Source organism: Giraffa tippelskirchi, chromosome X, assembly GCF_054371585.1.
Source record: "Giraffa tippelskirchi isolate mGirTip1 chromosome X, T2T-mGirTip1v1.2.pri, whole genome shotgun sequence".
Classification (NCBI taxonomy): domain Eukaryota; kingdom Metazoa; phylum Chordata; class Mammalia; order Artiodactyla; family Giraffidae; genus Giraffa; species Giraffa tippelskirchi.
Window position 1 is genome coordinate 21,448,643 of NC_137289.1, and position 13,711 is coordinate 21,462,353.

A 13,711-nucleotide genomic window follows, 5' to 3' on the forward strand; every position below is an offset into this window, starting at 1 on the left:
TTAGGTATAGTCAATTTCTTTTGTGTCTTACGCATGGATGCCAGAGGTTTGCCACTTGATGCCTCCAAACAGTTTGATAGTTTGAAAAAATGCTGGAGATAAAAAAAAAAAAAAGAAGGGATCAAGTAAAAATTGAAATCTGGAAAACAGAAGATGAGTGATAAAGTTGGGTACCTTTGTCCAATGGAAACCAAAAAGAAAATGTAGAAATATAACCAGGTTTCTCTGAATTGAGTCAAATACAAGTCAGCCATATTTCCTGGTGTCTGTCTGTTTATGGTGTCTTTTTCAGGTTCAAAGGGCAGAGGCAGAAGAATGGTTGAAACAAGATGTCTCTCTTCTGGGACAGCACTGCCATCGTGCGGAAACAGTTTGATCAGGCCAAAGCTGTGAGCTGCTCTTCCTTGCGAGGCCTAGCAGTGGAGGCCGGTCAGATCAACTTAGGAACAACAGAACCTGAACTCAAGCCTGGCCCTCAACCTTTTCTGTGTGATCTGGCAGGATCGGTGGACAGTCAGGTTCTAGGCTTAGTGTCTGATCAGTGAGGGCCCAGGACCACGGAGCCCTCCAGCTGCTGCCAGGAAGTCCAGTCACAGGAAGGAGGTAAGCGGGGCCTCAGTTTCCTAACATTGTGGTGGGCCTTAGAGCCAAGCACTGAAAATGGGGGCACTTGTCTTGTGAATCTGCCCTTTGTAGGGCCTGGGCCCATTGTGACAGGAGTGACAGAGTGCAATGGACTGGCCTAATGCCAAGTACCTTAAATAGGTGATGCCATTGACGAAGTTGAGGGTGACCAAAAGTCTAAATAAAGTACCATGGCTTGGAGCAAGAAGGACCTGTATGGAAGGAATGGGAATACACTGACTTGCTGGTTTGAGTCAGAATATTTTCTAGGAGCCTGCAGATGCTCAAGTGGATGAAAATCACAAATGTAGTGGAAGGCCTACATTGTCTGAACCCACCCACCAGCCGCGAACTTCTGTGTCTTTGCAGGTTCACTCTAAAGCCCAGGGTCAATACCTTTGTCCTGACCTGACGCTGATGTTATCTCAGTTCTTGCAGGGGAGCGGGGCAAAGACCTGGCTTTGGGGTTGGTGTGTGCTAAGTCTCTTGAGTCATGTCAGACTCTGTGCGACGCTATGGACTGCAGCCTGCCAGGGAGGATAGCATTATTTCCTTCCTGTGCTTTAAGATGGAAAGCAAACTGCTGTACTTTACTTTATTTGGGGGGACTCCAAAATCACTGCAGATGGTGACTGCAGCCATGGAATTAAAAGACGCTTGCTCCTTGGAAGTAAAGCTATGAGCAACCTAGACAGCATATTAAAAAACAGAGACATTTCTTTGCCAACAAAGGTCCGTCTGGTCAAAGCAATGGTTTTTCTGGCAGGCATGCATGGATGTGAGAGTTGGAATATAAGGACAGGTGAGCATCAAAGCATTGATGCTTTTGAGCTGTGGTGTGGCAGGAGACTCTTGAGAGTCCCTTGGACTGCACAGAGATCCAACCAGTCCATCCTAAAGGAAATCTACCCCGAATATACATTGGAGGGACTCATGCTGAAGCTGAAACTCCTATATTTTGGTCGTCTGATACGAAGAACTGACTCACTTGACAAGACCTTGATAGCGGGAAAGACTGAAAGTGGGAAGAGAAGGGGATGACAGAGGATGAGATGGGTGGATGGCATCACTGACTCCATGGACATGAGTTGGAGCAAGCTCTGGGAGTTGGTGATGGAAAGGAAAGCCTGGCGTGCTGCAGTCCGTGGGGTTGCAAAGAGTTGGACACGACTGAGCTACTGAACTGACCTCTAGCTAAGGCCATTTATGAGATGGAAAATACTTGTTTTTTTCCAATTATATATGATGATAGTATGAGACAAAGTCACGTGTGCCATCTGATTGGAATTGATAGCCATGTAAGAGTGTATGATTACAAGTAGGGCATTGTCTGCATTCAGTCATGAGAAGTATCTGGGTCATCCTAGAGCTTCACCAAATGGCTTCTTCAACTCAACACACAAAGCCTAGAATATGAAGACTCCAGCAAATTTGGGAAGTGTGTGTGTTATTCCCTCAGTTGTGCCTGACTCTTTGGACCCCACGGACTCTTTAGACCCACCAGGCTCCTCTTGTCCATTGAATTCTCCAGGCCAGAATACTGGAGTGCATAGCCAGGACCTTTTCCAGGGAATCTTCCTGACCCGTGGATCAAACCTGGGTCTCTTGCATTGCAGGCGGATGCTTTACCATCTGAGTGAGACAAGATAATAAACATGTGGCCTGTTGCCTAGGTTTGGCAAGTCCTTAGGTATAGTCAATTTCTTTTGTGTCTTACGCATGGATGCCAGAGGTTTGCCACTTGATGCCTCCAAACAGTTTGATAGTTTGAAAAAATGCTGGAGATAAAAAAAAAAAAAAGAAGGGATCAAGTAAAAATTGAAATCTGGAAAACAGAAGATGAGTGATAAAGTTGGGTACCTTTGTCCAATGGAAACCAAAAAGAAAATGTAGAAATATAACCAGGTTTCTCTGAATTGAGTCAAATACAAGTCAGCCATATTTCCTGGTGTCTGTCTGTTTATGGTGTCTTTTTCAGGTTCAAAGGGCAGAGGCAGAAGAATGGTTGAAACAAGATGTCTCTCTTCTGGGACAGCACTGCCATCGTGCGGAAACAGTTTGATCAGGCCAAAGCTGTGAGCTGCTCTTCCTTGCGAGGCCTAGCAGTGGAGGCCGGTCAGATCAACTTAGGAACAACAGAACCTGAACTCAAGCCTGGCCCTCAACCTTTTCTGTGTGATCTGGCAGGATCGGTGGACAGTCAGGTTCTAGGCTTAGTGTCTGATCAGTGAGGGCCCAGGACCACGGAGCCCTCCAGCTGCTGCCAGGAAGTCCAGTCACAGGAAGGAGGTAAGCGGGGCCTCAGTTTCCTAACATTGTGGTGGGCCTTAGAGCCAAGCACTGAAAATGGGGGCACTTGTCTTGTGAATCTGCCCTTTGTAGGGCCTGGGCCCATTGTGACAGGAGTGACAGAGTGCAATGGACTGGCCTAATGCCAAGTACCTTAAATAGGTGATGCCATTGACGAAGTTGAGGGTGACCAAAAGTCTAAATAAAGTACCATGGCTTGGAGCGAGAAGGACCTGTATGGAAGGAATGGGAATACACTGACTTGCTGGTTTGAGTCAGAATATTTTCTAGGAGCCTGCAGATGCTCAAGTGGATGAAAATCACAAATGTAGTGGAAGGCCTACATTGTCTGAACCCACCCACCAGCCGCGAACTTCTGTGTCTTTGCAGGTTCACTCTAAAGCCCAGGGTCAATACCTTTGTCCTGACCTGACGCTGATGTTATCTCAGTTCTTGCAGGGGAGCGGGGCAAAGACCTGGCTTTGGGGTTGGTGTGTGCTAAGTCTCTTGAGTCATGTCAGACTCTGTGCGACGCTATGGACTGCAGCCTGCCAGGGAGGATAGCATTATTTCCTTCCTGTGCTTTAAGATGGAAAGCAAACTGCTGTACTTTACTTTATTTTGGGGGACTCCAAAATCACTGCAGATGGTGACTGCAGCCATGAAATTAAAAGACGCTTGCTCCTTGGAAGTAAAGCTATGAGCAACCTAGACAGCATATTAAAAAACAGAGACATTTCTTTGCCAACAAAGGTCCGTCTGGTCAAAGCAATGGTTTTTCTGGCAGGCATGCATGGATGTGAGAGTTGGAATATAAGGACAGGTGAGCATCAAAGCATTGATGCTTTTGAGCTGTGGTGTGGCAGGAGACTCTTGAGAGTCCCTTGGACTGCACAGAGATCCAACCAGTCCATCCTAAAGGAAATCTACCCCGAATATACATTGGAGGGACTGATGCTGAAGCTGAAACTCCTATATTTTGGTCGTCTGATACGAAGAACTGACTCACTTGACAAGACCTTGATAGCGGGAAAGACTGAAAGTGGGAAGAGAAGGGGATGACAGAGGATGAGATGGGTGGATGGCATCACTGACTCCATGGACATGAGTTGGAGCAAGCTCTGGGAGTTGGTGATGGAAAGGAAAGCCTGGCGTGCTGCAGTCCGTGGGGTTGCAAAGAGTTGGACACGACTGAGCTACTGAACTGACCTCTAGCTAAGGCCATTTATGAGATGGAAAATACTTGTTTTTTTCCAATTATATATGATGATAGTATGAGACAAAGTCACCTGTGCCATCTGATTGGAATTGATAGCCATGTAAGAGTGTATGATTACAAGTAGGGCATTGTCTGCATTCAGTCATGAGAAGTATCTGGGTCATCCTAGAGCTTCACCAAATGGCTTCTTCAACTCAACACACAAAGCCTAGAATATGAAGACTCCAGCAAATTTGGGAAGTGTGTGTGTTATTCCCTCACTTGTGCCTGACTCTTTGGACCCCACGGACTCTTTAGACCCACCAGGCTCCTCTTGTCCATTGAATTCTCCAGGCCAGAATACTGGAGTGCATAGCCAGGACCTTTTCCAGGGAATCTTCCTGACCCGTGGATCAAACCTGGGTCTCTTGCATTGCAGGCGGATGCTTTACCATCTGAGTGAGACAAGATAATAAACATGTGGCCTGTTGCCTAGGTTTGGCAAGTCCTTAGGTATAGTCAATTTCTTTTGTGTCTTACGCATGGATGCCAGAGGTTTGCCACTTGATGCCTCCAAACAGTTTGATAGTTTGAAAAAATGCTGGAGATAAAAAAAAAAAAAAGAAGGGATCAAGTAAAAATTGAAATCTGGAAAACAGAAGATGAGTGATAAAGTTGGGTACCTTTGTCCAATGGAAACCAAAAAGAAAATGTAGAAATATAACCAGGTTTCTCTGAATTGAGTCAAATACAAGTCAGCCATATTTCCTGGTGTCTGTCTGTTTATGGTGTCTTTTTCAGGTTCAAAGGGCAGAGGCAGAAGAATGGTTGAAACAAGATGTCTCTCTTCTGGGACAGCACTGCCATCGTGCGGAAACAGTTTGATCAGGCCAAAGCTGTGAGCTGCTCTTCCTTGCGAGGCCTAGCAGTGGAGGCCGGTCAGATCAACTTAGGAACAACAGAACCTGAACTCAAGCCTGGCCCTCAACCTTTTCTGTGTGATCTGGCAGGATCGGTGGACAGTCAGGTTCTAGGCTTAGTGTCTGATCAGTGAGGGCCCAGGACCACGGAGCCCTCCAGCTGCTGCCAGGAAGTCCAGTCACAGGAAGGAGGTAAGCGGGGCCTCAGTTTCCTAACATTGTGGTGGGCCTTAGAGCCAAGCACTGAAAATGGGGGCACTTGTCTTGTGAATCTGCCCTTTGTAGGGCCTGGGCCCATTGTGACAGGAGTGACAGAGTGCAATGGACTGGCCTAATGCCAAGTACCTTAAATAGGTGATGCCATTGACGAAGTTGAGGGTGACCAAAAGTCTAAATAAAGTACCATGGCTTGGAGCAAGAAGGACCTGTATGGAAGGAATGGGAATACACTGACTTGCTGGTTTGAGTCAGAATATTTTCTAGGAGCCTGCAGATGCTCAAGTGGATGAAAATCACAAATGTAGTGGAAGGCCTACATTGTCTGAACCCACCCACCAGCCGCGAACTTCTGTGTCTTTGCAGGTTCACTCTAAAGCCCAGGGTCAATACCTTTGTCCTGACCTGACGCTGATGTTATCTCAGTTCTTGCAGGGGAGCGGGGCAAAGACCTGGCTTTGGGGTTGGTGTGTGCTAAGTCTCTTGAGTCATGTCAGACTCTGTGCGACGCTATGGACTGCAGCCTGCCAGGGAGGATAGCATTATTTCCTTCCTGTGCTTTAAGATGGAAAGCAAACTGCTGTACTTTACTTTATTTTGGGGGACTCCAAAATCACTGCAGATGGTGACTGCAGCCATGAAATTAAAAGACGCTTGCTCCTTGGAAGTAAAGCTATGAGCAACCTAGACAGCATATTAAAAAACAGAGACATTTCTTTGCCAACAAAGGTCCGTCTGGTCAAAGCAATGGTTTTTCTGGCAGGCATGCATGGATGTGAGAGTTGGAATATAAGGACAGGTGAGCATCAAAGCATTGATGCTTTTGAGCTGTGGTGTGGCAGGAGACTCTTGAGAGTCCCTTGGACTGCACAGAGATCCAACCAGTCCATCCTAAAGGAAATCTACCCCGAATATACATTGGAGGGACTGATGCTGAAGCTGAAACTCCTATATTTTGGTCGTCTGATACGAAGAACTGACTCACTTGACAAGACCTTGATAGCGGGAAAGACTGAAAGTGGGAAGAGAAGGGGATGACAGAGGATGAGATGGGTGGATGGCATCACTGACTCCACGGACATGAGTTGGAGCAAGCTCTGGGAGTTGGTGATGGAAAGGAAAGCCTGGCGTGCTGCAGTCCGTGGGGTTGCAAAGAGTTGGACACGACTGAGCTACTGAACTGACCTCTAGCTAAGGCCATTTATGAGATGGAAAATACTTGTTTTTTTCCAATTATATATGATGATAGTATGAGACAAAGTCACGTGTGCCATCTGATTGGAATTGATAGCCATGTAAGAGTGTATGATTACAAGTAGGGCATTGTCTGCATTCAGTCATGAGAAGTATCTGGGTCATCCTAGAGCTTCACCAAATGGCTTCTTCAACTCAACACACAAAGCCTAGAATATGAAGACTCCAGCAAATTTGGGAAGTGTGTGTGTTATTCCCTCAGTTGTGCCTGACTCTTTGGACCCCACGGACTCTTTAGACCCACCAGGCTCCTCTTGTCCATTGAATTCTCCAGGCCAGAATACTGGAGTGCATAGCCAGGACCTTTTCCAGGGAATCTTCCTGACCCGTGGATCAAACCTGGGTCTCTTGCATTGCAGGCGGATGCTTTACCATCTGAGTGAGACAAGATAATAAACATGTGGCCTGTTGCCTAGGTTTGGCAAGTCCTTAGGTATAGTCAATTTCTTTTGTGTCTTACGCATGGATGCCAGAGGTTTGCCACTTGATGCCTCCAAACAGTTTGATAGTTTGAAAAAATGCTGGAGATAAAAAAAAAAAAAAGAAGGGATCAAGTAAAAATTGAAATCTGGAAAACAGAAGATGAGTGATAAAGTTGGGTACCTTTGTCCAATGGAAACCAAAAAGAAAATGTAGAAATATAACCAGGTTTCTCTGAATTGAGTCAAATACAAGTCAGCCATATTTCCTGGTGTCTGTCTGTTTATGGTGTCTTTTTCAGGTTCAAAGGGCAGAGGCAGAAGAATGGTTGAAACAAGATGTCTCTCTTCTGGGACAGCACTGCCATCGTGCGGAAACAGTTTGATCAGGCCAAAGCTGTGAGCTGCTCTTCCTTGCGAGGCCTAGCAGTGGAGGCCGGTCAGATCAACTTAGGAACAACAGAACCTGAACTCAAGCCTGGCCCTCAACCTTTTCTGTGTGATCTGGCAGGATCGGTGGACAGTCAGGTTCTAGGCTTAGTGTCTGATCAGTGAGGGCCCAGGACCACGGAGCCCTCCAGCTGCTGCCAGGAAGTCCAGTCACAGGAAGGAGGTAAGCGGGGCCTCAGTTTCCTAACATTGTGGTGGGCCTTAGAGCCAAGCACTGAAAATGGGGGCACTTGTCTTGTGAATCTGCCCTTTGTAGGGCCTGGGCCCATTGTGACAGGAGTGACAGAGTGCAATGGACTGGCCTAATGCCAAGTACCTTAAATAGGTGATGCCATTGACGAAGTTGAGGGTGACCAAAAGTCTAAATAAAGTACCATGGCTTGGAGCGAGAAGGACCTGTATGGAAGGAATGGGAATACACTGACTTGCTGGTTTGAGTCAGAATATTTTCTAGGAGCCTGCAGATGCTCAAGTGGATGAAAATCACAAATGTAGTGGAAGGCCTACATTGTCTGAACCCACCCACCAGCCGCGAACTTCTGTGTCTTTGCAGGTTCACTCTAAAGCCCAGGGTCAATACCTTTGTCCTGACCTGACGCTGATGTTATCTCAGTTCTTGCAGGGGAGCGGGGCAAAGACCTGGCTTTGGGGTTGGTGTGTGCTAAGTCTCTTGAGTCATGTCAGACTCTGTGCGACGCTATGGACTGCAGCCTGCCAGGGAGGATAGCATTATTTCCTTCCTGTGCTTTAAGATGGAAAGCAAACTGCTGTACTTTACTTTATTTGGGGGGACTCCAAAATCACTGCAGATGGTGACTGCAGCCATGGAATTAAAAGACGCTTGCTCCTTGGAAGTAAAGCTATGAGCAACCTAGACAGCATATTAAAAAACAGAGACATTTCTTTGCCAACAAAGGTCCGTCTGGTCAAAGCAATGGTTTTTCTGGCAGGCATGCATGGATGTGAGAGTTGGAATATAAGGACAGGTGAGCATCAAAGCATTGATGCTTTTGAGCTGTGGTGTGGCAGGAGACTCTTGAGAGTCCCTTGGACTGCACAGAGATCCAACCAGTCCATCCTAAAGGAAATCTACCCCGAATATACATTGGAGGGACTGATGCTGAAGCTGAAACTCCTATATTTTGGTCGTCTGATACGAAGAACTGACTCACTTGACAAGACCTTGATAGCGGGAAAGACTGAAAGTGGGAAGAGAAGGGGATGACAGAGGATGAGATGGGTGGATGGCATCACTGACTCCATGGACATGAGTTGGAGCAAGCTCTGGGAGTTGGTGATGGAAAGGAAAGCCTGGCGTGCTGCAGTCCGTGGGGTTGCAAAGAGTTGGACACGACTGAGCTACTGAACTGACCTCTAGCTAAGGCCATTTATGAGATGGAAAATACTTGTTTTTTTCCAATTATATATGATGATAGTATGAGACAAAGTCACGTGTGCCATCTGATTGGAATTGATAGCCATGTAAGAGTGTATGATTACAAGTAGGGCATTGTCTGCATTCAGTCATGAGAAGTATCTGGGTCATCCTAGAGCTTCACCAAATGGCTTCTTCAACTCAACACACAAAGCCTAGAATATGAAGACTCCAGCAAATTTGGGAAGTGTGTGTGTTATTCCCTCAGTTGTGCCTGACTCTTTGGACCCCACGGACTCTTTAGACCCACCAGGCTCCTCTTGTCCATTGAATTCTCCAGGCCAGAATACTGGAGTGCATAGCCAGGACCTTTTCCAGGGAATCTTCCTGACCCGTGGATCAAACCTGGGTCTCTTGCATTGCAGGCGGATGCTTTACCATCTGAGTGAGACAAGATAATAAACATGTGGCCTGTTGCCTAGGTTTGGCAAGTCCTTAGGTATAGTCAATTTCTTTTGTGTCTTACGCATGGATGCCAGAGGTTTGCCACTTGATGCCTCCAAACAGTTTGATAGTTTGAAAAAATGCTGGAGATAAAAAAAAAAAAAGAAGGGATCAAGTAAAAATTGAAATCTGGAAAACAGAAGATGAGTGATAAAGTTGGGTACCTTTGTCCAATGGAAACCAAAAAGAAAATGTAGAAATATAACCAGGTTTCTCTGAATTGAGTCAAATACAAGTCAGCCATATTTCCTGGTGTCTGTCTGTTTATGGTGTCTTTTTCAGGTTCAAAGGGCAGAGGCAGAAGAATGGTTGAAACAAGATGTCTCTCTTCTGGGACAGCACTGCCATCGTGCGGAAACAGTTTGATCAGGCCAAAGCTGTGAGCTGCTCTTCCTTGCGAGGCCTAGCAGTGGAGGCCGGTCAGATCAACTTAGGAACAACAGAACCTGAACTCAAGCCTGGCCCTCAACCTTTTCTGTGTGATCTGGCAGGATCGGTGGACAGTCAGGTTCTAGGCTTAGTGTCTGATCAGTGAGGGCCCAGGACCACGGAGCCCTCCAGCTGCTGCCAGGAAGTCCAGTCACAGGAAGGAGGTAAGCGGGGCCTCAGTTTCCTAACATTGTGGTGGGCCTTAGAGCCAAGCACTGAAAATGGGGGCACTTGTCTTGTGAATCTGCCCTTTGTAGGGCCTGGGCCCATTGTGACAGGAGTGACAGAGTGCAATGGACTGGCCTAATGCCAAGTACCTTAAATAGGTGATGCCATTGACGAAGTTGAGGGTGACCAAAAGTCTAAATAAAGTACCATGGCTTGGAGCGAGAAGGACCTGTATGGAAGGAATGGGAATACACTGACTTGCTGGTTTGAGTCAGAATATTTTCTAGGAGCCTGCAGATGCTCAAGTGGATGAAAATCACAAATGTAGTGGAAGGCCTACATTGTCTGAACCCACCCACCAGCTGCGAACTTCTGTGTCTTTGCAGGTTCACTCTAAAGCCCAGGGTCAATACCTTTGTCCTGACCTGACGCTGATGTTATCTCAGTTCTTGCAGGGGAGCGGGGCAAAGACCTGGCTTTGGGGTTGGTGTGTGCTAAGTCTCTTGAGTCATGTCAGACTCTGTGCGACGCTATGGACTGCAGCCTGCCAGGGAGGATAGCATTATTTCCTTCCTGTGCTTTAAGATGGAAAGCAAACTGCTGTACTTTACTTTATTTTGGGGGACTCCAAAATCACTGCAGATGGTGACTGCAGCCATGAAATTAAAAGACGCTTGCTCCTTGGAAGTAAAGCTATGAGCAACCTAGACAGCATATTAAAAAACAGAGACATTTCTTTGCCAACAAAGGTCCGTCTGGTCAAAGCAATGGTTTTTCTGGCAGGCATGCATGGATGTGAGAGTTGGAATATAAGGACAGGTGAGCATCAAAGCATTGATGCTTTTGAGCTGTGGTGTGGCAGGAGACTCTTGAGAGTCCCTTGGACTGCACAGAGATCCAACCAGTCCATCCTAAAGGAAATCTACCCCGAATATACATTGGAGGGACTGATGCTGAAGCTGAAACTCCTATATTTTGGTCGTCTGATACGAAGAACTGACTCACTTGACAAGACCTTGATAGCGGGAAAGACTGAAAGTGGGAAGAGAAGGGGATGACAGAGGATGAGATGGGTGGATGGCATCACTGACTCCATGGACATGAGTTGGAGCAAGCTCTGGGAGTTGGTGATGGAAAGGAAAGCCTGGCGTGCTGCAGTCCGTGGGGTTGCAAAGAGTTGGACACGACTGAGCTACTGAACTGACCTCTAGCTAAGGCCATTTATGAGATGGAAAATACTTGTTTTTTTCCAATTATATATGATGATAGTATGAGACAAAGTCACGTGTGCCATCTGATTGGAATTGATAGCCATGTAAGAGTGTATGATTACAAGTAGGGCATTGTCTGCATTCAGTCATGAGAAGTATCTGGGTCATCCTAGAGCTTCACCAAATGGCTTCTTCAACTCAACACACAAAGCCTAGAATATGAAGACTCCAGCAAATTTGGGAAGTGTGTGTGTTATTCCCTCAGTTGTGCCTGACTCTTTGGACCCCACGGACTCTTTAGACCCACCAGGCTCCTCTTGTCCATTGAATTCTCCAGGCCAGAATACTGGAGTGCATAGCCAGGACCTTTTCCAGGGAATCTTCCTGACCCGTGGATCAAACCTGGGTCTCTTGCATTGCAGGCGGATGCTTTACCATCTGAGTGAGACAAGATAATAAACATGTGGCCTGTTGCCTAGGTTTGGCAAGTCCTTAGGTATAGTCAATTTCTTTTGTGTCTTACGCATGGATGCCAGAGGTTTGCCACTTGATGCCTCCAAACAGTTTGATAGTTTGAAAAAATGCTGGAGATAAAAAAAAAAAAAAGAAGGGATCAAGTAAAAATTGAAATCTGGAAAACAGAAGATGAGTGATAAAGTTGGGTACCTTTGTCCAATGGAAACCAAAAAGAAAATGTAGAAATATAACCAGGTTTCTCTGAATTGAGTCAAATACAAGTCAGCCATATTTCCTGGTGTCTGTCTGTTTATGGTGTCTTTTTCAGGTTCAAAGGGCAGAGGCAGAAGAATGGTTGAAACAAGATGTCTCTCTTCTGGGACAGCACTGCCATCGTGCGGAAACAGTTTGATCAGGCCAAAGCTGTGAGCTGCTCTTCCTTGCGAGGCCTAGCAGTGGAGGCCGGTCAGATCAACTTAGGAACAACAGAACCTGAACTCAAGCCTGGCCCTCAACCTTTTCTGTGTGATCTGGCAGGATCGGTGGACAGTCAGGTTCTAGGCTTAGTGTCTGATCAGTGAGGGCCCAGGACCACGGAGCCCTCCAGCTGCTGCCAGGAAGTCCAGTCACAGGAAGGAGGTAAGCGGGGCCTCAGTTTCCTAACATTGTGGTGGGCCTTAGAGCCAAGCACTGAAAATGGGGGCACTTGTCTTGTGAATCTGCCCTTTGTAGGGCCTGGGCCCATTGTGACAGGAGTGACAGAGTGCAATGGACTGGCCTAATGCCAAGTACCTTAAATAGGTGATGCCATTGACGAAGTTGAGGGTGACCAAAAGTCTAAATAAAGTACCATGGCTTGGAGCAAGAAGGACCTGTATGGAAGGAATGGGAATACACTGACTTGCTGGTTTGAGTCAGAATATTTTCTAGGAGCCTGCAGATGCTCAAGTGGATGAAAATCACAAATGTAGTGGAAGGCCTACATTGTCTGAACCCACCCACCAGCCGCGAACTTCTGTGTCTTTGCAGGTTCACTCTAAAGCCCAGGGTCAATACCTTTGTCCTGACCTGACGCTGATGTTATCTCAGTTCTTGCAGGGGAGCGGGGCAAAGACCTGGCTTTGGGGTTGGTGTGTGCTAAGTCTCTTGAGTCATGTCAGACTCTGTGCGACGCTATGGACTGCAGCCTGCCAGGGAGGATAGCATTATTTCCTTCCTGTGCTTTAAGATGGAAAGCAAACTGCTGTACTTTACTTTATTTGGGGGGACTCCAAAATCACTGCAGATGGTGACTGCAGCCATGGAATTAAAAGACGCTTGCTCCTTGGAAGTAAAGCTATGAGCAACCTAGACAGCATATTAAAAAACAGAGACATTTCTTTGCCAACAAAGGTCCGTCTGGTCAAAGCAATGGTTTTTCTGGCAGGCATGCATGGATGTGAGAGTTGGAATATAAGGACAGGTGAGCATCAAAGCATTGATGCTTTTGAGCTGTGGTGTGGCAGGAGACTCTTGAGAGTCCCTTGGACTGCACAGAGATCCAACCAGTCCATCCTAAAGGAAATCTACCCCGAATATACATTGGAGGGACTCATGCTGAAGCTGAAACTCCTATATTTTGGTCGTCTGATACGAAGAACTGACTCACTTGACAAGACCTTGATAGCGGGAAAGACTGAAAGTGGGAAGAGAAGGGGATGACAGAGGATGAGATGGGTGGATGGCATCACTGACTCCATGGACATGAGTTGGAGCAAGCTCTGGGAGTTGGTGATGGAAAGGAAAGCCTGGCGTGCTGCAGTCCGTGGGGTTGCAAAGAGTTGGACACGACTGAGCTACTGAACTGACCTCTAGCTAAGGCCATTTATGAGATGGAAAATACTTGTTTTTTTCCAATTATATATGATGATAGTATGAGACAAAGTCACGTGTGCCATCTGATTGGAATTGATAGCCATGTAAGAGTGTATGATTACAAGTAGGGCATTGTCTGCATTCAGTCATGAGAAGTATCTGGGTCATCCTAGAGCTTCACCAAATGGCTTCTTCAACTCAACACACAAAGCCTAGAATATGAAGACTCCAGCAAATTTGGGAAGTGTGTGTGTTATTCCCTCAGTTGTGCCTGACTCTTTGGACCCCACGGACTCTTTAGACCCACCAGGCTCCTCTTGTCCATTGAATTCTCCAGGCCAGAA

General features: G+C 46.6%; 1 long non-coding RNA gene across 1 annotated transcript in view; it reads left to right on the top strand.

Annotated features, from left to right (window-relative positions):
• Nucleotides 1-13,711, top strand: part of LOC145536975 (uncharacterized) — a 411,144-nt gene that overhangs the window by 283,917 nt on the left and 113,516 nt on the right. The window contains exons 124-129 of the long non-coding RNA XR_014076109.1: nucleotides 293-603; nucleotides 2,603-2,913; nucleotides 4,913-5,223; nucleotides 7,223-7,533; nucleotides 9,532-9,842; nucleotides 11,842-12,152. This is a non-coding gene — a long non-coding RNA (uncharacterized LOC145536975). The remainder of the gene's footprint in view (nucleotides 1-292; nucleotides 604-2,602; nucleotides 2,914-4,912; nucleotides 5,224-7,222; nucleotides 7,534-9,531; nucleotides 9,843-11,841; nucleotides 12,153-13,711) is intronic.